General features: G+C 52.2%; 1 long non-coding RNA gene across 1 annotated transcript in view; it reads left to right on the top strand.

The window, feature by feature from the left end:
• LOC139230459 (uncharacterized) overlaps positions 1-13,269 on the top strand; it is a 63,700-nt gene extending 50,431 nt beyond the window's left edge. Inside the window, exon 3 of the long non-coding RNA XR_011587930.1 lies at positions 12,529-13,269. This is a non-coding gene — a long non-coding RNA (uncharacterized lncRNA). The remainder of the gene's footprint in view (positions 1-12,528) is intronic.
• The last annotated feature ends 11,499 nt before the right edge of the window (positions 13,270-24,768 follow it).

Below are 24,768 nucleotides of genomic sequence, written 5' to 3'. Positions count from 1 at the left end.
TCTCCCCCTCATTCCCCATTCCCTTTAAATATCCCACCCAGTCTAATCCCACTCTCCCCTCACTCCCCATACCCTTTAATATCCCACCCAGTCTAATCCCACTCTCCCCCTCACTCCCCATACACTTTAATATCCCACCCAGTATAATCCCACTCTCCCCCTCACTCCCCATACACTTTAATATCCCACCCAGTCTAATCCCACTCTCCCCTCACTCCCCGTACACTTTAATATCCCAACCAGTCTAATCCCACTCTCCCCCTCATTCCCCATACCCTTTAATATCCCACCCAGTCTAATCCCACTATCTCCCTCACTCCCCATACCCTTTAATATCCCACCCAGTCTAATCCCACTCTCCAATCACTCCCCATACCCTTTAATATCCCATCCCGTCTAATCCCACTCTCCCCTCACTCACCATACCCTTTCATATCCCACCCAGTCTAATCCCACTCTTCCCTTACTCCCCATTCCCCATAATATCCCACCCAGTCTAATCCCACTCTCCCCTCACTCCCCATACCCTTTAATATCCCACCCAGTCTAATCCCACTCTCCCCCTCATTCCCCATACACTTTAAATATCCCACCCAGTCTAATCCCACTCTCCCCCTCACTCCCCATACACTTTAATATCCCACCCAGTCTAATCCCACTCTCCCCTCACTCCCCATACCCTTTACTATCCCACCCAGTCTAATCCCACTCTCCCCCTCATTCCCCATACCCTTTAAATATCCCACCCAGTCTAATCCCACTCTCCCCTCACTCCCCATACCCTTTAATATCCCACCCAGTCTAATCCCACTATCTCCCTCACTCCCCATACCCTTTAATATCCCACCCAGTCTAATCCCACTCTCCAATCACTCCCCATACCCTTTAATATCCCATCCCGTCTAATCCCACTCTCCCCTCACTCACCATACCCTTTCATATCCCACCCAGTCTAATCCCACTCTTCCCTTACTCCCCATTCCCCATAATATCCCACCCAGTCTAATCCCACTCTCCCCTCACTCCCCATACCCTTTAATATCCCACCCAGTCTAATCCCACTCTCCCCCTCATTCCCCATACACTTTAAATATCCCACCCAGTCTAATCCCACTCTCCCCCTCACTCCCCATACACTTTAATATCCCACCCAGTCTAATCCCACTCTCCCCTCACTCCCCATACCCTTTACTATCCCACCCAGTCTAATCCCACTCTCCCCCTCATTCCCCATACCCTTTAAATATCCCACCCAGTCTAATCCCACTCTCCCCTCACTCCCCATACCCTTTAATATCCCACCCAGTCTAATCCCACTCTCCCCCTCACTCCCCATACACTTTAATATCCCACCCAGTCTAATCCCACTCTCCCCTCACTCCCCGTGCACTTTAATATCCCAACCAGTCTAATCCCACTCTCCCCTCACTCCCCATACCCTTTAATATCCCACCCAATCTAATCCCACGCTCCCCCTCACTCCCCATACCCTTTAATATCCCACCCAGTCTAATCCCACTCTCACCTCACTCCCCATACCCTTTAACTATCCCACCCAGTCTAATCCCACTCTCCCCCTCACTCCCCATACACTTTCATATCCGACCCAGTCTAATCCCACTCTCCCCTCACTCCCCATACCCTTTACTATCCCACCCAGTCTAATCCCACTCTCCCCCTCATTCCCCATACCCTTTAAATATCCCACCCAGTCTAATCCCACTCTCCCCTCACTCCACATACCCTTTAATATCCCACCCAGTCTAATCCCACTCTCCCCCTCACTCCCCATACACTTTAATATCCCACCCAGTCTAATCCCACTCTCCCCTCACTCCCCGTTCACTTTAATATCCCAACCAGTCTAATCCCACTCTCCCCTCACTCCCCATACCCTTTAAATATCCCACCCAGTCTAATCCCACTCTCCCCTCACTCCCCATACCCTTTAATATCCCACCCAGTCTATTTCCACTCTCCCCCTCACTCGCCATATCTTTAAATATCCCACCCAGTCTAATCCCACTCTCCCCCTCACTCCCCATACCCTTTAATATCCCACCTAGTCTAATCCCACTCTCCCCCTCACTCCCCATACCCTTTAATATCCCACCCAGTCTAATCCCACTCTCCCCTCACTCCCCATACCCTTTACTATCCCACCCAGTCTAATCCCACTCTCCCCCTCATTCCCTATACCCTTTAAATATCCCACCCAGTCTAATCCCACTCTCCCCTCACTCCCCATACCCTTTACTATCCCACCCAGTCTAATCCCACTCTCCCCCTCATTCCCCATACCCTTTAAATATCCCACCCAGTCTAATCCCACTCTCCCCTCACTCCCCATACCCTTTAATATCCCACCCAGTCTAATCCCACTCTCCCCCTCACTCCCCATACACTTTAATATCCCACCCAGTCTAATCCCACTCTCCCCTCACTCCCCGTGCACTTTAATATCCCAACCAGTCTAATCCCACTCTCCCCTCACTCCCCATACCCTTTAATATCCCACCCAATCTAATCCCACTCTCCCCTCACTCCCCATACCCTTTACTATCCCACCCAGTCTAATCCCACTCTCCCCCTCATTCCCCATACCCTTTATATATCCCACCCAGTCTAATCCCACTCTCCCCTCACTCCACATACCCTTTAATATCCCACCCAGTCTAATCCCACTCTCCCCCTCACTCCCCATACACTTTAATATCCCACCCAGTCTAATCCCACTCTCCCCTCACTCCCCGTGCACTTTAATATCCCAACCAGTCTAATCCCACTCTCCCCTCACTCCCCATACCCTTTAAATATCCCACCCAGTCTAATCCCACTCTCCCCTCACTCCCCATACCCTTTAATATCCCACCCAGTCTAATTCCACTCTCCCCCTCACTCGCCATATCTTTAAATATCCCACCCAGTCTAATCCCACTCTCCCCCTCACTCCCCATACCCTTTAATATCCCACCTAGTCTAATCCCACTCTCCCCCTCACTCCCCATACCCTTTAATATCCCACCCAGTCTAATCCCACTCTCCCCTCACTCCCCATACCCTTTACTATCCCACCCAGTCTAATCCCACTCTCCCCCTCATTCCCCATACCCTTTAAATATCCCACCCAGTCTAATCCCACTCTCCCCTCACTCCCCATACCCTTTAAATTCCCACCCAGTCTAATCCCACTCTCCCCCTCACTCCCCATACACTTTAATATCCCACCCAGTCTAATCCCACTCTCCCCTCACTCCCCGTGCACTTTAATATCCCAACCAGTCTAATCCCACTCTCCCCTCACTCCCCATACCCTTTAATATCCCACCCAATCTAATCCCACTCTCCCCCTCACTCCCCATACCCTTTAATATCCCACCCACTCTAATCCCACTCTCCCCTCACTCCCCATACACTTTAATATCCCACCCAGTCTAATCCCACTCTCCCCCTCATTCCCCATACCCTTTAAATATCCCACCCAGTCTAATCCCACTCTCCCCTCACTCCCCATACCCTTTAATATCCCACCTAGTCTAATCCCACTCTTCCCCTCACTCCCCATACTCTTTCATATCCCACCCAGTCTAATCCCACTCTCCCCTCACTCCCCATACCCTTTACTATCCCACCCAGTCTAATCCCACTCTCCCCCTCATTCCCCATTCCCTTTAAATATCCCACCCAGTCTAATCCCACTCTCCCCTCACTCCCCATACCCTTTAATATCCCACCCAGTCTAATCCCACTCTCCCCCTCACTCCCCATACACTTTAATATCCCACCCAGTCTAATCCCACTCTCCCCTCACTCCCCGTGCACTTTAATATCCCAACCAGTCTAATCCCACTCTCCCCTCACTCCCCATACCCTTTAATATCCCACCCAGTCTAATCCCACTCTCCCCCTCACACCCCATACACTTTAATATCCCACTCAGTTTCTGCCTGCTCCACCAGGGCCTGTGTGAGGGTCCATGCTCCCCGCTCCCCGCTCTCCACCCCGGGGCCTGTGTGTGGGCCTTCCCCGAGATTCCCCCTGCCCTAGCCCTGAACTCATGTCGTTCTCTGATTTCTCCCCGATCCCACCTCATTCCCTCTCCGAGCTCATCTCATCCATCAGAGGCACCTCCTGCTCCCTCGACTCGATTCCCAACAAACGTCCCTTCCTGGCCCCCATGTTAGCTGGCATTGTAAACAGCTCCATTGGTCTCTCTCTCTCTCTCGCTCCCTATTTCTTTTACTCTGCTTCACTCCTCTCTTTCATTGTCACTATTTAATTCCTCTCTGGAGCTCCTTTGTTGTGCAGCTCTATCCTGGGCCATCCGTTACCATCCTTCGCCCATTCTCCCCCATTCCCTTCTCTTGCAGTGTTTACCTTCCTCTGGCTCTAATGGTGGCTGTATTTTACCCAAAATACAAGTTCATGCTGCAGGTTTAAAGTTACCTGTTCCCCCCGCCCCAACCCTACCCATCCCCCAACCCTGCCCCCCACCCGACCCTGCCCATCCCCGACCCTACCATCCACCCGACCCTACACCCCATCCGACCCTGCCCATCCCCTGACCCTGCCCCCCACCCGACCCTACACCCCACCCGACCCTGCCCACCCCCTGACCCTGCCCATCCCCCGACCCTGTCCCCCACCCGACCCTGCCCATCCCCCAACCCTGCCCCTCACCCGACCCTGCCCATCCCCCAACCCTGCCCCTCACCCGACCCTGCCCATCCCCCAACCCTGCCCCTCACCCGACCCTGCCCATCCCCCGACCCTACCATCCACCCGACCCTACACCCCACCCGACCCTGCCCATCCCCCAACCCTGTCCCCCACCCGACCCTGCCCATCCCCCGACCCTGCCATCCACCCGACCCTACACCCCATCCGACCCTGCCCATCCCCTGACCCTGCCCCCCACCCGACCCTACACCCCACCCGACCCTGCCCACCCCCCGACCCTGCCCATCCCCCGACCCTGTCCCCCACCCGACCCTGCCCATCCCCCAACCCTGTCCCCCACCCGACCCTGCCCATCCCCCGACCCTGCCATCCACCCGACCCTACACCCCACCCGACCCTGCCCATCCCCCGACCCTGCCCCCCACCCGAACCTACACCCCACCCGACCCTGCCCATCCCCCGACCCTGCCCCCCACCCGAATCTACACCCCACCCGACCCTGCCCAACCCCCGACCCTGCCCAACCCCCGACCCTGCCATCCACCCGACCCTACACCCCACCCGACCCTACACCCCACCCGACCCTGCCCAACCCCCGACCCTGCCCCCCACCCGACCCTGCCCATCCCCCGACCCTGCCATCCACCCGACCCTGCCCATCCCCCGACCCTGTCCCCCACCCGACCCTGCCCATCCCCCGACCATGCCATCCACCCGACCCTGTGCATCCCCCGACCCTGCCCCCCACCCGACCCTGCCCATCCCCCGACCCTGCCCCTCACCCGACCCTGCCCATCCCCCGACCCTGCCCCCCACCCGACCCTACACCCCACCCGACCCTGCCCACCCCCCGACCCTGCCCCCCACCCGACCCTGCCCCCCACCCGACCCTACACCCCACCCGACCCTGCCCATCCCCGACCCTGCCCATCCCCCGAACCTGCCATCCCCCCACCCTGCCCATCCCCCGACCCTGTCCCCCACCCGACCCTGTCCCCCACCTGACCCTGCCCATCCCCCGACCCTGCCCATCCCCCGACCCTGCCCATCCCCCGACCCTGTCCCCCACCTGACCCTGCCCATCCCCCGACCCTGCCCATCCCCCGACCCTGTCCCCCACCCGACCCTGTCCCCCACCTGACCCTGCCCATCCCCCGACCCTGCCCATCCCCCGAACCTGCCATCCCCCGACCCTGCCATCCCCCGACCCTGCCATCCCCCGACCCTGCCCATCCCCCGACCCTGCCATCCCCCGACCCTGCCCATCCCCCGACCCTGCCCATCCCCCGACCCTGCCCATCCCCCGACCCTGCCCATCCTCCGACCCTGCCCCTCACCCGACCCTGCCCATTCCCCAACTCTGCCCCCACCCGACCCTGCCCATCCCCCGACCCTGCCCCCCACCCGACCCTACACCCCACCCGACCCTGCCCATCCCCGACCCTGCCCATCCCCCGACCCTGCCCATCCCCGACCCTGCCCATCACCCGAACCTGCCATCCCCCCGACCCTGCCATCCCCCGACCCTGCCCATCCCCCGACCCTGTCCCCCACCCGACCCTGTCCGCCACCTGACCCTGGCCATCCCCCGACCCTGCCCATCCCCCGAACCTGCCATCCCCCGACCCTGCCATCCCCCGACCCTGCCCATCTCCCGACCCTGCCCATCCCCCGACCCTGTCCCCCACCCGACCCTGTCCCCCACCCGACCCTGTCCCCCACCCGACCCTGCCCATCCCCCGACCCTGTCCCCCACCCGACCCTGCCCATCCCCGACCATGCCCATCCCCCGACCCTGCCATCCCCCGACCCTGCCCATCCCCCGACCCTGCCCATCCCCCGACCCTGCCCATCCCCTGACCCTGCCATCCCCCGACCCTGCCCATCCCCCGACCCTGCCCATCCTCCGACCCTGCCCCTCACCCGACCCTGCCCATTCCCCAACTCTGCCCCCCACCCGACCCTGCCCATCCCCAGACCCTGCCCCTCCCCCGTCCCTGCCTATCCCCTGACCCTGCCCCCCCGACCCAGCCCCTCACCCGCCACTGCCCATCCCCCGACCCTGCCCCCTGCCCCCCCGACCCTGCCCATGCCCTGTCCCTGCCCATCCCCCGATCCTGCCCATCCTCCGACCCTGCCCCTCACCCGACTCTGCCCACCCCCCAACTCTGCCCCCCACCCGACCCTGCCCATCCCCGACCCTGCCCCCTGCTCCCCGACCCTGCCCATCCCCCGACCCTGCCCTCTGCCCCCCCGACCCAGCCCCTCACCCGACCCTGCCCATCCCCCAACCCTGCCCCCTGCCCCCCCTACCCTGCCCATCCCCCATCCCTGCCCATCCCCCGATCCTGCCCATCCTCCGACCCTGCCTCCTGCCGCCACCAACCCTGCCCCTCCGACCATGCCCCCCCCAACCATGCCCCCCCCGACCCTGCCCCCTGTCCTCCCGACCCTACCCCCTGCCGCCACCGACCCTGCCCCCCCCCCGACCCTGCCCCCTGTCCTCCCGACCCTGTCCCCTGCCGCCACCGACCCTGCCCCCTGACACCCGACCCTGCCCCCTGTCCTCCCGCCCCTGCCCCCTGACCTTGCCCTCTGTCCTCCCGACCCTGCCCCTTGACATTGCCCTCTGTCCTCCCGGTCCTGCCCCTGACCCTGCCTTCTGTCCTCTCGACCCTGCCCCCTGACCTTGCCCTCTGTCCTCCCGACCCTGCCCCATCCTCCCGACCCTGCCCTCCCGACCCTGCCCCCTGTCCTCCCGACCCTGCCCCCCCCAACCCTGCCCCCCCAGGCCCTGCCCACTGCCCCCTGACCTGGCCCCTGCACCCCCCAACCCTGCCCTCTGCACCCCCTGCCCCCTGCCCTCCCGACCCTGCCCCCTACCCACATAAATCCCTTTCTTTCTAATCTTGCTAGCTAATCAGGCCGATTCTGCGTGCTTCATGTTTTGGATGTTGCTTCACTTCTATTTCCCCTTTAGTGACCCGTTTTATCTTTTCTCTTTCCTGTCGTCATACCTCCGTTCATTTCTCCCCTCTCGGGTACTCTGCCCCCCCCCCCCCGACCACCAAATCCCTCTCCAACCCTTCACTACCCCTCCACCTCCCTGCTCTCCTGCTGCCATCCCAGGTTTGACTCTTTCTTAGATAAGCCCACAGCTTCCCTCTGGCATCCTCTGCCGAGGACCTGGTCCCTGCCTCACCTCACTCTCTCACTGACCTTCCCACCCAGCTGGGGGCTAATCCCACCTTCCCGTCCCACTCACCCCTCCCAACGCTGACCCTGTGGACTCTGCCAGTGGATCAGCTGCCATTGCCCCTCTCCGTACCTCCCTCCACAATGTCCGTTCACATGTGAACAAGACCCTTGCCATCCATCAGCTTGTTGGGGATGATTGCACCAATATCATGGTCTGGATGGAAATCTGGCTGATGGATGCTGACACCTTCGCCCTGAATGAAACCTCCCCGCCTGGCTGACCTTCCACCAATTACCCCAGTGGCAGTTGTTGAGCAACCTCCTTTCTCCTCTGGCTCACAACACATTTCGGGTAAGCACCAGACTTCATGGTGGATTATACGGAACAGACTTTATTGACACACAGTAAAGGTGATCGGCCTTTAACTGTATCCAGTCATGCCTTTGTTACCTCTAGACTTGACTACTCCAACTCACTCCTGGCTGGCCTTCCACATTCTACACTACGTAAACTTGAGGTCATCCAAAACTCGGCAGCCCATGTCCTAACTCGCACCAAGTCACAATCACCCATCACCCCCTGTGCTCGATGACTTACATTGGCTCCCGGTTAAACAACACCTCGATTTCAAAATTCTCATCCTTGTTTACAAATCCCTCCATGGCCTCGCCCCCTCCCTATCTCTGTAATCTTTTTCAGCCTCACAAGTCCACAAGATGTCTGTGCTCCTCAAATTCTGCCCTCTTGAACATCCCTCATTACAACTGCTCAACCATTGGTGGCCGTGCCTTCAGCTGCCTGGGCCCTAAGCTCTGGCACTCTCTCCCCCAGCCTCCACGCCTCTCTACTTCACTTTCCTCCTTTAAGATCCCCCCATTAAAATCTACCTTTTTAAACAAGCTTTTGGTCATCTGCCCTAATTTCTCCTTTTGTGGCTCGGTGTCAAATGTATCTGTTCTGTTTTGTAACACTGCTGTGAAGCGCCTTGGGATGTTTTACTATGTGAAAGGCGCTATATAAATAAAATATGTTATTATTATTAGAGAGTGGATATTCGGTTTCTGTATTTTTCCAGTACACTCAGGGACTGTTGAAAACCATGGGCTAGACTTTCCACTCTGCTGGCTATCACCCAAAAAATGGGCGATGTTCCAGCCTTAGCAATGTGTCAGCCTTCATGATCGCTGGAACATCGCCCATTTTTAGGACCAAGACTTTTGGCTCAGCAATAGCCTAGCAATGTGAAATGGGTGAAGTGATGGTCCAGCGATGTGAAATGGGTGAAGAGATGGTCCGGCGATGTGAAATGGGTGAAGGGATGGCCCGGCGATGTGAAATGGGTGAAGAGATGGTCCGGCGATATGAAATGGGTGAAGTGATGGCCCAGCGATGTGAAATGGGTGAAGAGATGGTCCGGCGATGTGAAATGGGTGAAGAGATGGTCCGGCGATGTGAAATGGGTGAAGGGATGGCCCGGCGATGTGAAATGGGTGAAGGGATGGCCCGGCGATGTGAAATGGGTGAAGTGATGGCCCAGCGATGTGAAATGGGTGAAGAGATGGTCCGGCGATGTGAAATGGGTGAAGAGATGGTCCGGCGATGTGAAATGGGTGAAGAGATGGTCCGGCGATGTGAAATGGGTGAAGGGATGGCCCAGCGATGTGAAATGGGTGAAGGGATGGTCCAGCGATGTGAAATGGGTGAAGAGATGGTCCAGCGATGTGAAATGGGTGAAGGGATGGCCCAGCGATGTGAAATGGGTGAAGTGATGGTCCAGCGATGTGAAATGGGTGAAGAGATGGCCCAGCGATGTGAAATGGGTGAAGGGATGGCCCAGCGATGTGAAATGGGTGAAGAGATGGTCCAGCGATGTGAAATGGGTGAAGGGATAGCCCAGCGATGTGAAATGGGTGAAGAGATGGTCCGGCGATGTGAAATGGGTGAAGGGATGGCCCAGCGATGTGAAATGGGTGAAGGGATGGCCCAGCGATGTGAAATGGGTGAAGAGATGGTCCAGCGATGTGAAATGGGTGAAGGGATGGCCCAGCGATGTGAAATGGGTGAAGTGATGGTCCAGCGATGTGAAATGGGTGAAGAGATGGTCCGGCGATGTGAAATGGGTGAAGGGATAGCCCAGCGATGTGAAATGGGTGAAGAGATGGTCCGGCGATGTGAAATGGGTGAAGGGATGGCCCAGCGATGTGAAATGGGTGAAGGGATGGTCCAGCGATGTGAAATGGGTGAAGCGATGGCCCAGCGATGTGAAATGGGTGAAGGGATGGTCCGGCGATGTGAAATGGGTGAAGAGATGGTCCGGCGATGTGAAATGGGTGAAGGGATGGCCCAGCGATGTGAAATGGGTGAAGGGATGGCCCAGCGATGTGAAATGGGTGAAGGGATAGCCCAGCGATGTGAAATGGGTGAAGGGATGGCTCAGCGATGTGAAATGGGTGAAGGGATGGCCCAGCGATGTGAAATGGGTGAAGGGATAGCCCAGCGATGTGAAATGGGTGAAGGGATGGCCCTGCGATGTGAAATGGGTGAAGGGATAGCCCAGCGATGTGAAATGGGTGAAGGGATGGTCCAGCGATGTGAAATGGGTGAAGCGATGGCCCAGCGATGTGAAATGGGTGAAGAGATGGTCCGGCGATGTGAAATGGGTGAAGGGATGGTCCGGCGATGTGAAATGGGTGAAGGGATGGTGCAGCGATGTGAAATGGGTGAAGGGATGGTCCAGCGATGTGAAATGGGTGAAGGGATGGCCCGGCGATGTGAAATGGGTGAAGGGATGGCCCAGCGATGTGAAATGGGTGAAGGGATGGCCCAGCGATGTGAAATGGGTGAAGAGATGGTCCAGCGATGTGAAATGGGTGAAGGGATGGCCCAGCGATGTGAAATGGGTGAAGTGATGGTCCAGCGATGTGAAATGGGTGAAGAGATGGTCCGGCGATGTGAAATGGGTGAAGGGATAGCCCAGCGATGTGAAATGGGTGAAGAGATGGTCCGGCGATGTGAAATGGGTGAAGGGATGGCCCAGCGATGTGAAATGGGTGAAGGGATGTCCCAGCGATGTGAAATGGGTGAAGGGATAGCCCAGCGATGTGAAATGGGTGAAGGGATGGTCCAGCGATGTGAAATGGGTGAAGCGATGGCCCAGCGATGTGAAATGGGTGAAGGGATGGTCCGGCGATGTGAAATGGGTGAAGAGATGGTCCGGCGATGTGAAATGGGTGAAGGGATGGCCCAGCGATGTGAAATGGGTGAAGGGATGGCCCAGCGATGTGAAATGGGTGAAGGGATAGCCCAGCGATGTGAAATGGGTGAAGGGATGGCCCAGCGATGTGAAATGGGTGAAGCGATGGCCCAGCGATGTGAAATGGGTGAAGGGATGGTCCAGTGATGTGAAATGGGTGAAGGGATGGCCCGGCGATGTGAAATGGGTGAAGGGATGGCCCAGCGATGTGAAATGGGTGAAGGAATGGTCCAGCGATGTGAAATGGGTGAAGGGATGGCCCGGCGATGTGAATTGGGCGAAGTGATGGCCCGGCGATGTGGAAAGCAAAGCTTCCCTAGCAACGGCCTTCTGCGCATGCGTTTCCTTTTGGTGGACAGGTTTTCCTGCATTTCTGGAGGTCAGGGGTCATACACACAAGCGCAGAAGACAAAGGGAGGGGGAGGGAGAATGAGAGAGATAGAGAGAGGACAGAAAGAGAAAGAGCATGTTCACTTTAAATAATACAGAGAAAGAACAAGTTCACTTTAAATAAAGCAGAGAAAAAGCAGTTTTACTGAAAATATCTGACTCAGATCACAGCATACGTGATGTGGAGGGGGGGTGGAAGAGGGCCGAACCATTCTCGGATGAGGCCACCGAGGCCCTCATTGCGGAGGTGCACTCCTGGTGGGCCCAATTAACCCGGAGTGCTAAAGGGAAACCCCCACCCTGGGCGTATTGGGGAATCTGGGGCGAGATCGCCGACGTGGTATCCTCGGCATCCCATGAGGCGAGGGGCTCCGACCAGTGCCGCAAGTGCTGGAACAGCCTGGTTGCTTCGGCAAGAGTAAGTAGGATTTTAAATTGTAATGATGCAAATTGTAATTGTAATTAATCTCCTGGATTGAATTTAAGCTTGTTATTCTTACATACATTCCCTGCTAAGATCCAGACAGGGCTATGAACCTGTGCCCTTATTAAGTCTCTCTGGCTGCTGTCACTTACACACTGACCCGTCATGGACTGGGGGAAGAGCTGCCCTGGCTCCCTGTCTGCCCTGGGACACTTTGGTACATTAGCTCCTGTCATTGTCATTGCCGACTTCAATGGAGATTGTAGTCGAGAAAGATGAAGTGTCAAGCATTAGCTCCTAAACACGATCTTTGTTATAACTGTGCATCAATTGTGGATAAAACCCTATTAGCATATAACGTTGGAAACTGTTGACTTTCCACAATAGTACCTTAGCTCATGCCATGCTCTTGTCACGTTTGCAGAGGACGTTATCTAACAACAGGAGAGAGTTGAGGCGCACTGGAGGTGGCCCTGCTCAGCTGCAAGAACTATGGGAGATTGAGGAGAGAGCGACGGTGCTTGTGGGGACCCATAAGCGCAAGCTTCATGTGCACCCTTCTGTTCTAATTGTGTTTTGCAGGTTGCCCAGCACCAGAGGTACAAATGGAGCCACCAGCAACAGCACCAGCACCGCTGGAGGTGCTCATGACCACAGGTGGTGAGGAGGAGGATGAAGAGGACGAGCACGAGATTACCGAGCCGGAGGAGACGGAGGAGGAAGACCCTAACATCGATCAGCAAAGTGCTTCAAACTGTGGGACCTGCGGCCATGAGTTTGGTTTCGAACGAAGAGGTAGCGGGACCAAGCGGCGTGCAGCTGGCGATGCCAAGGTGCTTATTAGTGTTCTCGCAGACTTCACGGAGGTCGGGTCAGTGAGGTGAGCACACACCTACCCTGGCCGATCGCATGGAGGGCTTGACAAGACTGTGCGAGGAGACTGTCGCGATTAGTTGCGACCATCTCCAGGCGTTTGTGGCCTTCACGCAGGACTTCTCCCGGGTGTCTGCTCGCCAAGCGGAGGTATCGGAGCAGACGCTCATGGAGCTGCGTGCACAGACCATCGCCATTGATGCCTTCGGCATGCGTTGTTGGCGGGACACGGCGCTGCACCCCAAGGTGATCCGACACACCACAAGCACCAGCACACAAGTGTGTCAGGAGGAAGCACTTCCTTCTGACTCGGAAGGCGATTCCCAAGCTTTGTCTTCCCCTCCAACACCCCCCCCCCCCCCCAACAGGCGATCGCGCCACCATCACCCCCACCATGGCAGGAAGTCTTGAGGTTGCCCGCTATACGCCAGCGTCGTTGTCTCGGTACAACCTCGGGACCAAAACGGGTGGGTGGGGCGAGGACACGGGGGGGACCAGGATCTGGGGGGGGAAACATGGCGGCAGGTGCTATATTGTTAAAATTGTTATTGTTGTTTCACTGTTGGGCTGTGGGTTGGGTGGGTGGGTGGGTGGGTTTTATTTTAAAACATTTAATAAATCTTGTTAATATAATTTTTAAAAATTATTTCACTTTACAATTGTTGTGCAGTGTCTTCTAATAACATAGGTTAAGGAAAAACATGAATGCAACTGTTGTAAAACAATGGCCAGGCCAGACCAGGCAAGGATTAAACGTAACTCAATGCAAACGCAACTGTTGTTTTGCCATAACCGTAACTGTAACGGTGACTGTCCCCAACGTAAGTTCATGCAAAGTGTTCATTTATGAGCTGCTGGCGCAACAGCTTTGCGGCCGCATAACTCCCACCGGGTTTTTGCAGTCTTTAGAGGGAGTGGGGGGTGGGGGGTTGGGACCAAGGATTCATCACCAGGCTGATTATCCTCCCTGAGGTCCTCACCAGCCTCCTGCTCCTCATCGTCTGCCTCTTCCGCCTCCAATCCTTCCTGAGGTAGACCGGCAGCCCCATCTGGCAATTGTTGTCCTCTCCTTATAGCTCGGTTATGCAGCATGCACACCACAATAAACTCAGCGACCTAGTCAGGGTGGTACTGTCGGCTGCCTCCAGAATGGTCCAAGCACCTGAAGCGCTGCTTGAGCATCCAATTATCTTTTTGACGATATTGCGTGTAGTGATGTGGCTTTCATTGTAACGCTTCTCTGCTTCCGTCAGAGGATTATGCAGGGGGGTCATGAGCCAACTGGGAAGGCCATATCCTTTATCCCCCAGCATCCAATCATGACCTTATGGCTGACTGTCAAACAGGTCAGACACGGTGCTCTCACACAGGGTGTGTGCATCATGGATGCAGCCTGGAAATTTCACGTTAACTGCGACGATAATTTGGTTGTGGTTGACAATGAGCTGCACATTTAGGGAGTGAAATCCCTTTCGGTTGCGAAACACCTCCGTGTTCTGTAAAGGTGCTTTCAGGGCGATGTGCGGGCAGTCTATTGCTCCCTGCACCTTGGGGAAATTTGCTATTCTCGAGAAACCCAAAGCCCTCCTGGTCTGTGCCTCCCTGGTCATAGGGAAGTTTATAAAGTCCATCCTGCGAGCGTAAAGGGCTTCAGTCACATGTCGAATGGAGTAGTGTGTCACGTGCTGAGAGATACCACAGATGTCACCAGCTAAAGCCTGAAAGGGGCCAGATGCGTAGAAAGATAGTGCTGCAGTGTAGGATTCACAAAATTCTGGGATCCCCGACTCAATGGACATGTATTTGGAATTTAAAAGGGAACAGTGTCAGACTTTTGGAGGAGAAATGTGGACAGCAATATCTCCCTATTAGGCACCTTTGGACTAATCTAGGGCCTTTTAGATTGAGTTGGACATTTTAAATTGTATGCTGGGTCTGCATAGGGAAATTAAATCCTTACAAGGCTACTAATCCACCTGGAAGGCGGGCTCCAGGGAGACATTAGCAGTCTAACAAAAGCCCACTTAACGGGGACTCAGATACATACATATTTTAATAGTTCTTAAAACGGCTATACAGAAAAACCCTGGCATCAGCAAAACACAGAATGGATAGTATCAAGACCTGATTATATTCGAACAGCACCATTCGGAAACCCCATCAACACCTTTGGGGATCTTGTATCATGCTAATGCTCACTCAGCCCATCAAAATTCTCACAAAGGGATCACATTACAGTTGATCAGCCTACCAAAATCGCACAAAAGCAGTCATCAAAAATCAATTGTGCACCCGAGTTTAGGCGTGAAATTTAAGCAACCTCTCAGGTATAATTGGGGCCCTTGCTGGTAGCTTGGGGGTAAACTTTGGGCTCAAAAACAGTATAATTTCCTTAGGGAGGCAGAAGCAGACCTGGAGATTGCCCTGGGTTCCCTAGTCACACAGGGAGTGTTGAGACCGATAGCCACCCACATGAACTCACCACTTTGGCCGGTTAGGAAACCGCACAATTCGTGGAGAACCACTGTGGGCTACCGGGTCCTCAACCACAATATCCCAGCCTGTGCGCCCACAGTCGCTGCAGTCACCGACTGTTTTGGATCGATAATAATAGATCCAGGTTCGGGATCTGGATGAATGTTAAATAAGAGACAAGACAAATGAAGTAAAGATAAAACACCGTTTACTGAGAGAAAAGAAACATAATACAGTTTACGAAGAAAAGAGAAGTATGATAAGATGCAACAAAGCTCACAGCCTTCGGCCCGTTGGGAACTCCACAACGACGGCTGGTCAGGAGCCTTGGGGGTCCCGGCACCGCTCGCGAATCACGGTCCCAGGTGAAGTTCAAAGAGCTACTGGACAGTTCCGTTCCTTTATACTATTGAACAAACATGGGTGCATGTGGCTTATGGCCAACTCCTAATCTGTAAGGCCCCAGCTGTTCTTCCACAAAGCATGAGACCTCGAGGCGCCGATCGTCCCATAAACAAGATGGTGTGTGCATCAAGGTCTCGCTCTCTCTCTCTCGCTCTGCATCAACAACATTCCACGAGGCATGAAGCAGAAACACACTGTAAATGTCAGAATATCATAATTAACCCTATGTGATTAACCCTATACAATACAATCCACCCTTGATATTTAGACTTTCTAAGTAATGTAATCGAGTTAAAGGCGTAATGCATTGACGTTGAGTATGCGCAAGCAATGCCCGCAATCTACACCAAAGAATACATACAAGCAGTAATATCAATAATAACGCGACGAGTAAAACAACAATAGGATGTATTAACAGCTTCAAAGCGGCGGATTTTTTGGGGGACCATCCGTAAAAGATGTCCCACCAATGGTGTACCGTAAGGTCAGTGACTGTTGTCGCAACTCTGACCAAGGCGCCTTCACTGTAACTCATAGCAACTTGCAAACTATGAAGAGTACGCCCTCGTTTGCTCAATTCGTCAGTGACCTTTTGGTTATCTTTTAGAAATTGAGCTAAACGGGTTAGGTCTACAGTGGGAGGAAGGTTAGTAATGCCTAGGACGGTGCGATGGTGCACAACATTTTTCCATCGTCCCAATCGATATGACCTATTAGAATGAAGGTCATATATGGTATACACATCTTTAAAGCAAGCATTTAGAGGAGGATCTTTACGGGCGCCATCAAGATAAATGGGATAGACACGAGTAATACAAACATGATTCTGTCCGATTTCATGTAAAATTGTATCATTGTATGGTACAAGTGTCCAAATACATGTTCCCGCTGTATGCTGTAGGGAGCATGGTTCAAACACAGGTATGTGCAAAGGACACACCGTACCTAAAGGCCATATTTGACAATCTTGAGCTTGGTGAATTCTATGCCAGCATCAATCCATCTACCCTTGAACTCGGGTACCCACAGATTTTGGCCATACAGGTGGGGAAGCACTATAAACTGGCACCAAATGTTGGTTTTTGTGATATTGACTATTCTCATAGTAAAGTTACACTCCTGGTCATCACAATGTGTATGTTGCATATCAGGTTTTACCCCTAAGTGGAATATTTTGCTCTAACTATTTGCATGCCCTGACATGGCAATACATTCTAACTCGGCCCTTAATAGTTGCCGGGTTACTTGTTCAAACATGCATTGTGTGTGATGACCTAATTCTTGTTGTTGCCCGGTGACACTCCCTATCTCTTGAGCAGTTTTATCTATGTGTTCCCACCGCATTACGTCCGACAGCCAACTAGAAAACATCTGTCCTGTGTGACCTCTGTTCCATGCATTTCGCAATCGAATTGCATCTCCAGTGAGTCTCCCCACCTTCTGTATTTTGTTTTGTAAGGTCTCGATATCCATAGAGTTTAATGCTTCTGTTCCTGTTTCTACGCCTCCTAATATTGTGGCTACTATATCACGCCTTTGTCTTACTGACGTTTTCAGATTTGCTTTCATTGTTGTTATATTACAAGTGTCAGACAGCTTGTCCGCATACCGGACTTGTAGTGTGAGATTTAATATGGATGGGGATGTAAGCACAGGTGTACATATAGAGTGTAGTTGTTGCAAATGATCCATGGGGCTCTTAGAATGTTTAACTACACGCATTGACCAAAAGTGGCCCATAATCCCCCTACCAGTGATTATGGAGGCAGTTGTACATCCATACCACAGAGACGCATTTAACTTAATTTCGTCTGACATAGTATCATTGCTTGACGTAATGTTGCGGGCCCAACTCCTTAACCATGTGACGTTGTGCAATAACGACACATTGGAGTGCACATTGCATATCATTGACATATCTTTTTACCACTTGATTGATAACGTGATGCTGGCCCAAGTGCTTACTGTTAATAGCATCTGTCCTGGGCCTCCCCAGTACCCGCATGCATCACAAGTGATGTTCCAGTGTCCGATAGTGCAGCTTTGCCCGGAAGGACAGGTAAAATTGTCTTGCGTATGATCAGTGTTAGCTAATCACCACCCTATACGGCCATCCCATGCTGTGTTTGAGGATGGATGTAGCACAATCACAGATAACAAGACACAGAGACTGGCCAGCACGAGTTGGTAAGTCACCATTTTGGGCAGAATTCCTGTGGGAGGAAGCATAAGTATGTTAATTCAGCCCCATGTAGTCAATTTACCCTTGTCAACACAGAGAGGAATATCTTGACCAGTCAGGAGCACCCAATAAGTGTTTCCTTCTCCTTTCGCTAAGATTTCCCCTGCTTGTAAGGGTTTCTGGGGGTACTGCACCCACACTTTTCCTCCTTCACAAACTGTGTCCTGAGTCTGATTTTCTTTTTCAATAGTAGGGACACTAACTTTGCCTAACACGTGGCTTATGGGAGATCCCCTCCGCAATAGTCAGTGATTCAGATTGTGCACTGCTTGTGGTAAGACCTTTAACCACCCTTGCAATGTGTTAGTGGGAGTTAATATTTTAATCTGTTGCTTAAGTAGTCCATTCATGCATTATATCAACCCTGCAGCTTGCGGATAGTAAAGTATGTGAAACATCCAATAGATCCCGTTGTCTACCGCCCATTGTTGCACTGTTTGACCTGTGAAGTGCGACCCATTATCGGACTGTACTTCTGCTGACTCACCGCAATATGTGATTAAATTCTCCAGTCCTTTAATCGTACTTTGTTGATTCGCTTTAGTCACTGATAAGCTGTCAAAAGTCCAGAATAGGTATCAACAGCAGTGAGCAAATATTGGAACCGTTGTTGCAATGGTAAAGGTCCCACATAATCAACTTGCCATATTTGTGCTGGTTGAGTCCCTCTCTTAATATGGTCATTGTAGGGGAAAATTCTGCACCTTTTGACAAATTTCACAGGTGTTTATGATCTGTTTGACACCGTACGTAGTCAAATGTAACCCCCTATTTCGTGCCCATTGTATCGTACCCCGAATACCCAAATGTCCAGATATGTGGTGGGCCCACTTGCCTATGCCATATTCTTCCTCTTCCGCCTCTTTGACAGTCCATACCCGGGCTATATTATCAATGGTGTTATTATGTTCAGAGGTCTTTGAAGTGTTCTTCATGTGAGCATCCACATGATATACAGTTATTTTCATCTTCTGGGCTTTGGACCATATTTGTTCCCACAGGTGCTTTTCCCACAAGTCTTTCCCAGTTATTTGCCAGTTATGTTCATGCCAGTTTTGCATCCAGCTCGCCATGCCATTGGCTACTGCCCATGAGTCAGTATATATGTGTACTTGTTGCTGTTCCTCTTCGAACGCAAGGACTACAGCTGCTAGTTCTGCTAGCTGGCTGGAGCCTCCCACGCCCTCATCATGCACAATTGTCTGGGTTTTTGGATTGAAGGCAGCAGCACGCCATCGCCGAAGACCATTTCGCCAGACCGCTGAGCCATCTGTGAACCAGGCATGGCTACGCTCTTCAGGTGTTAACTGTTCAAAAGACACGCCCCATGAGATTGGTGTCTCCTGGGTTAAACTGACAGACGACTGCGTAAGTTCACTCTCAGCTGTTTGTGGGTATTCAGCCGCATGCTCATGTAGTCGGGTGATTCCTTCTTTCCTTTACTTGCTCTGTCTGCGATATACCATTTCCAGCGCACTATGGAGCTTTGCTGCGCTCGCCCAACCTTGTGTGTCTCATTTTCTGAGAGAACCCAGGATAATATGGGTAGGTCTGGTCTTAAACTGACTTTACCGTCCCCTGTCTGTCCTTCTGTTTCTGTTAGGGCCCAATAACATGCTAATAATTGTTTCTCAAATGGAGTGTAACGAGTAGCATCATCTGTCAATTTTCTAGACCAGAACCCTAATGGTATACGAATGCCATGTTGAACCTGCCACAAACTCCATACTGCAGTATCATTGGTAACGGATACCTGTAGCTCAAAAGCCTGTCCAGGCACTCGCGGGGCTAGGGGTAAAGCTTGAGCTACGGCTTTTTTGGCTGCATCAAAAGCCACCTGTTGTTCCTTTCCCCACTCGAAGTGGGCCTTTTTTCGTGTTACGGCATACAGCAGTTTTTATAACATTGTGAGGTGAGGTATGTGTCTCCTCCAGTAACCCAATAGTCCCACGAACCATTGTGTCTCAGTTTTATTCGTGGGGTTAGCCATTTCTTGAATTTTATTCTTCACAGGCTCAGGTTCGCTCACCCCGAGACAATTGGATCCCCAGAAACTGGACAGTCTGGCTAGGGCCCTGCACCTTCTCAGATTTATCTCCCAGCCCCTGTCTCACATGTGTTGGACTAAAGTAGCTAGGGCTTCTGACACCACTACCTCGGTGGGACCCCTTATTAGTACATCATCGATGTAGTGTGCCAGTGAGACATTAGGAGCCAACGTGCACATGTCCAGGTCCCGAGCCACCAATCCGTGGCATAGGGTAAGGCTATGTAGGTAACCCTGAGGGAGGCATTTAAACGTGTATTGCCTCCCTTCCCAAGTGAATGCAAACTGGTCCTGGGATTCTTCCGCTATTGGAATGGAGAAAAAGGGATTGGCCAGGTCGATTACCGCATACCACTCCGCACCTTCTTCAGACAGTCGCTCTGTTATAGTTACTACATCTGGGACAGCGGTTGCCAGGGGAGGGGCAAATTTGTTCAGTTGTCGGTCGTCCACAGTCATCCTCCAACTTTTGTCGGGTTTCTGCACAGGCCAAACAGGGCTATTGTAGGGGGACACCGCATGTCTAATGATATCCGTGTCCAAGAGCCCTTGTATGGTTTCCCCTATTTCTTTTGAGTCCCCCAGGTATTCGGTACTGTTTCATAGTCACTATACGCGATGGCCGTGGTATTACCACTGGTTCCCACTTTGCTTCCCCTGCAATCACAGTGATCGTCCGTATCCCAAATGAGAATCGTCCGAACGAGGTGTTGTGTGTGGTTCCCTTTAAAAGGTCCATCCCAATAATATGTTCCTTTACTGCCGATATTAAGACCATTACCCAGCGCGGGGCCCATTTCCCAACGCCATTCTGATAATTGTTCGGACAGCGGCCTTTCTGCCCCTCCGAACCCATTAATCATCATACGGGTCCCTGTGTATTTCCTAGGATTTCCATGGATAATAATAACTTCTGCCCCTGTGTCTAGTAAAGCAACATCTCTTTGTATGTTCCCCCACCCCCGCCAATGTATCGTAATCGGAATGTGTGGCCTCAGATCCCCGGGAGCTTGGGTTGATGTGGTTATAACAGGGAGTACTCCCGGATCCCGGCCACACCACTAGTCAAGGGGATTATTAGCCTTCCTCAGCTCTTCTACATTGGTGTATAGGCTAGCGGGAGGTGGTTTCTCTGCATCCGCAGACTTATCGCTATCCGACTTAGTCTCCTTTATCTCCCTCCTTTAACCCTTCCCTGTTCCCGGGACACAGTGTTGCTTCCATATAGAATACATCGCTCCTGTTGGGATTCCATCAATCTTTTCCCTTGGGGACCCCTGCAATCAGTAAAGTCGTGAACATGTCCCTCCGCGTAATTCTTTTTTTTGTCTTTCTTGACCCTGTACCTTTCCCAGAGGTCGACCCTTGTCGCTGGTCCCGATCCCCCTCTGCATTAGCCGTTCTCGACTCTCGCATACTATCTTCTGCATCCTCTAACTGTCCTAACAAGAGGCAAGCGTGCCCCACCCGCTGCCCTTGGGCTGGTCCCAGTAATGCGAGTAGCACACCCCTCATCATAGGAGGGCCACTCTTCATCAGCCTGCCCCGCATTCCTGTCGTAAAGAGCTCCTGATCTGGCCCCCCATATTGTTGGTGATATAATCCTCTCTGTGTTGCCAGGTTGCGCAACTGTATCGCACCCTCCGCCACAGTATTCCAAGGTTTTACCTCCCCTTCCCAATCAACGGCAGAGGGATAGCTTTGCCGGACCCCTATAGTAACCATGTCCCATAGCGAACGTGTGCCCTGGACATTCCGTAGCACTGCTGTGATATGGTGGTCCGTATTTTTGTTAACTCTTCGGGGTTAAGTATTACGCATGATGCTCCCTGGTCCCAAATCCGGGTTAGCCATTCTGACAATGGTTCCCCGGGTTTTTGGTGAAATCGAGACCCTATTTCTTGTAACTCACTAGTGGTGAAGTCACGCACCCCTCTAGTGGTTACCAGATGTTCCCCATCTTGCCGTTTCGTCTTATTTGTCATAAGGGATCTAGCTTCCGTGCCCGGAGCGTATGGGGGAGGGTCTTTAGTTTCCTCTCATTCTCCTCACTCTCCATCTGTCCACTCATATTCTGCGTCAGAGGAGTACCAGATATCTCCATCCCAACGAGCCGGATCCCAAGTGGGTCCAGCTACCAATGTACGTACCTTTGACCGATCTATCTCTAATTTCCGTCGTTTGCCTTTCTCTTTATTTTGTACTGTTGGCAGACGGCATATTAAAGTTTCTGATTGTTCATTGACCTTGTCCGCGTTCTTGTGCAGTGCGGACCGCTTCAGTCAGAGTCGAGTTTTGACTTTCCAAAACGGTAATAGCTGTTTTTACCTGTCGATTTTCTGCCTCACTTTCCTTAAGTTGTTTACACATCGCCCTTAATGCTGTCAACAAAATCCATCCCATTTGTGAGGAACTATTTTTCTCCTGTGGGAAGCCCGATTCCTCCAGGAGAGACAGTACCGCGTGGGGTACCGTTCCATCTTTGTTCTGTTCCAATAACGGCGTATCCCCATGTTGCGGGGGTCCAAACCGGGCTAGCACCTTGGCAAGAGAGCCAAAACCCTCATCCCTCGTGCTCCACCCTGGTATTCTATACTTCTCTCCCACAGGAGGAGACTGCTTTTTGACTTTTCTCGAACATTTTACCAGATCCTGTTCGTGACGCCAAAATGTTTTGGATCGATAATAATAGATCCAGGTTCGGGATCTGGATGAATGTTAAATAAGAGACAAGACAAATGAAGTAAAGATAAAACACCGTTTACTGAGAGAAAAGAAACATAATACAGTTTACGAAGAAAAGAGAAGTATGATAAGATGCAACAAAGCTCACAGCCTTCGACCCGTCGGGAACTCCACAACGACGGCTGGTCAGGAGCCTTGGGGGTCCCAGCACCGCTCGCGAATCACGGTCCAAGGTGAAGTTCAAAGAGCTACTGGACAGTTCCGTTCCTTTATACTATTGAACAAACATGGGTGCATGTGGCTTATGGCCAACTCCTAATCTGTAAGGCCCCAGCTGTTCTTCCACAAAGCATGAGACCTCGAGGCGCCAATCATCCCATAAACAAGATGGTGTGTGCATCAAGTTCTCTCTCTCTCTCTCTCTCTCTGCATCAACAACATTCCACGAGGCATGAAGCAGAAACACACTGTAAATGTCAGAATATCATAATTAACCCTATGTGATTAACCCAAAAGAATACACCGACCTAATTGGAAGCATACCGGCATCCGTGTGCACCTGCACAGTGCTGGATATCTCAAACGGTTTTTGGTTCATCCCGTTAAAGAAAGGGGACCAGTTTACAAATTTGCTTTTACCTTCTAGGGCCAGCAATACACGTGGAACTGCCTTCCCCAGGGGTTTAATAACAGCCCCAGTATATATACTCAACTATTTTGGTAACTTCCTACCTAAATTGAGCACCTTACTTGAACCACTGCACATGCTATTGAGAAAAGCTATTGAGAAACTGGGTGTGGGGCACATTGCAAGACAGAACCTTCAAGAAAGCCACCAATCTGCTTTGCTCGAACAAGCTGCTGATACATTATGACCCATGTATATGTTTAGTTTTGGCCTGTGACGCATTGTCATATGCAATTGGTTGCGTGTTACAAAAGCCAATGAGTCGGGAAAACTTCAACCTGTTGCGTATGCATCCAAAAGGTCTGAGGTACGAATTAGAGACCAATCACAAGCCGCTCATTTTGTTGTTTTCTGGGAACAAAGGTATCAATACCAACACTTCATCCCGCATCCAAAGATGGGTGCTGACATTATCTGCCTATGATTATGTCATTCGCCACAGACCTGGCGCAGAGAATTGTTGTCAGGCTAACGGGTCTATAATTACACGCTTTCTCTCTCCCTCCCTTTTTAAAAAGTGGTGTTACATTAGCTACGCTCCAGTCCATAGGAACTGATCCCGAGTTGATAGACTGTTGGAAAATGATCACCAATGCATCCACTATGTCTAGGGCCACTTACTTAAGTAGATGCAGACTATCAGGCCCCGGGGATTTATCGGCCTTCAATCCCATCAATTTCCCGCCAAATTAAGGATATCCTTCAGTTCCTCCTTCTCACTAGACCCTCGGTCCCCTCGTTCTTCCGGAAGATGATTTGTATCTTCCTTCTTGAAGACAGAACCAAAGTATTTGTTCAACTGGTCTGCCATTTCTTTGTTCCCCATTATAAATTCACCTGCATCCAACTGCAAGGGACCTATGTTTGTCTTCACTAATCTTTTTCTCTTCACATATCTCTAGAAGTTTTTGCAGTCAGTTTTTATGTTCCCGGCAAGCTTCCTGTCATACTCTATTTTCCCCCTCTTAATTAAACCCTTTGTCCTCCTCTGCTGAATTCTAAATTTCTCCCAGTCCTCAGGTTTGCTGCTTTTTCTGGCCAATTTATATGCCTCTTCCTTGGATTTAACACTATCCTTAATTTCCCTTGTTAGCCATGGTTGAGCCACCTTCCCAGTTTTATTTTTACTCCAGACAGGGAGGTACAATTGCTGAAGTTCATCCATATGATCTTTAAATGTTTGCCATTGCCTATCCACCATCAACCCTTTAAGTATCATTTGCCAGTCTATCCTAGCCAATTCACACCTCAAGCCATCGAAGTTACCTTTCCTTAAGTTCAGGACCCTAGTTTCTGAATTAACTGTGTCACTCTCCATCTTAATAAAGAATTCTACAAGATTGCTAATTAGTCCTTTCTCATTACACATCACCCAGTCTAGGATGGCCAGCTCCCTAGTTGGTTCCT

The sequence above is a fragment of the Pristiophorus japonicus genome, chromosome 19, assembly GCF_044704955.1.
Source record: "Pristiophorus japonicus isolate sPriJap1 chromosome 19, sPriJap1.hap1, whole genome shotgun sequence".
Lineage (NCBI taxonomy): Eukaryota > Metazoa > Chordata > Chondrichthyes > Pristiophoridae > Pristiophorus > Pristiophorus japonicus.
Note: the sequence above shows the minus strand (reverse complement) of the source record. Positions and strands in the feature narration are given on the sequence as shown.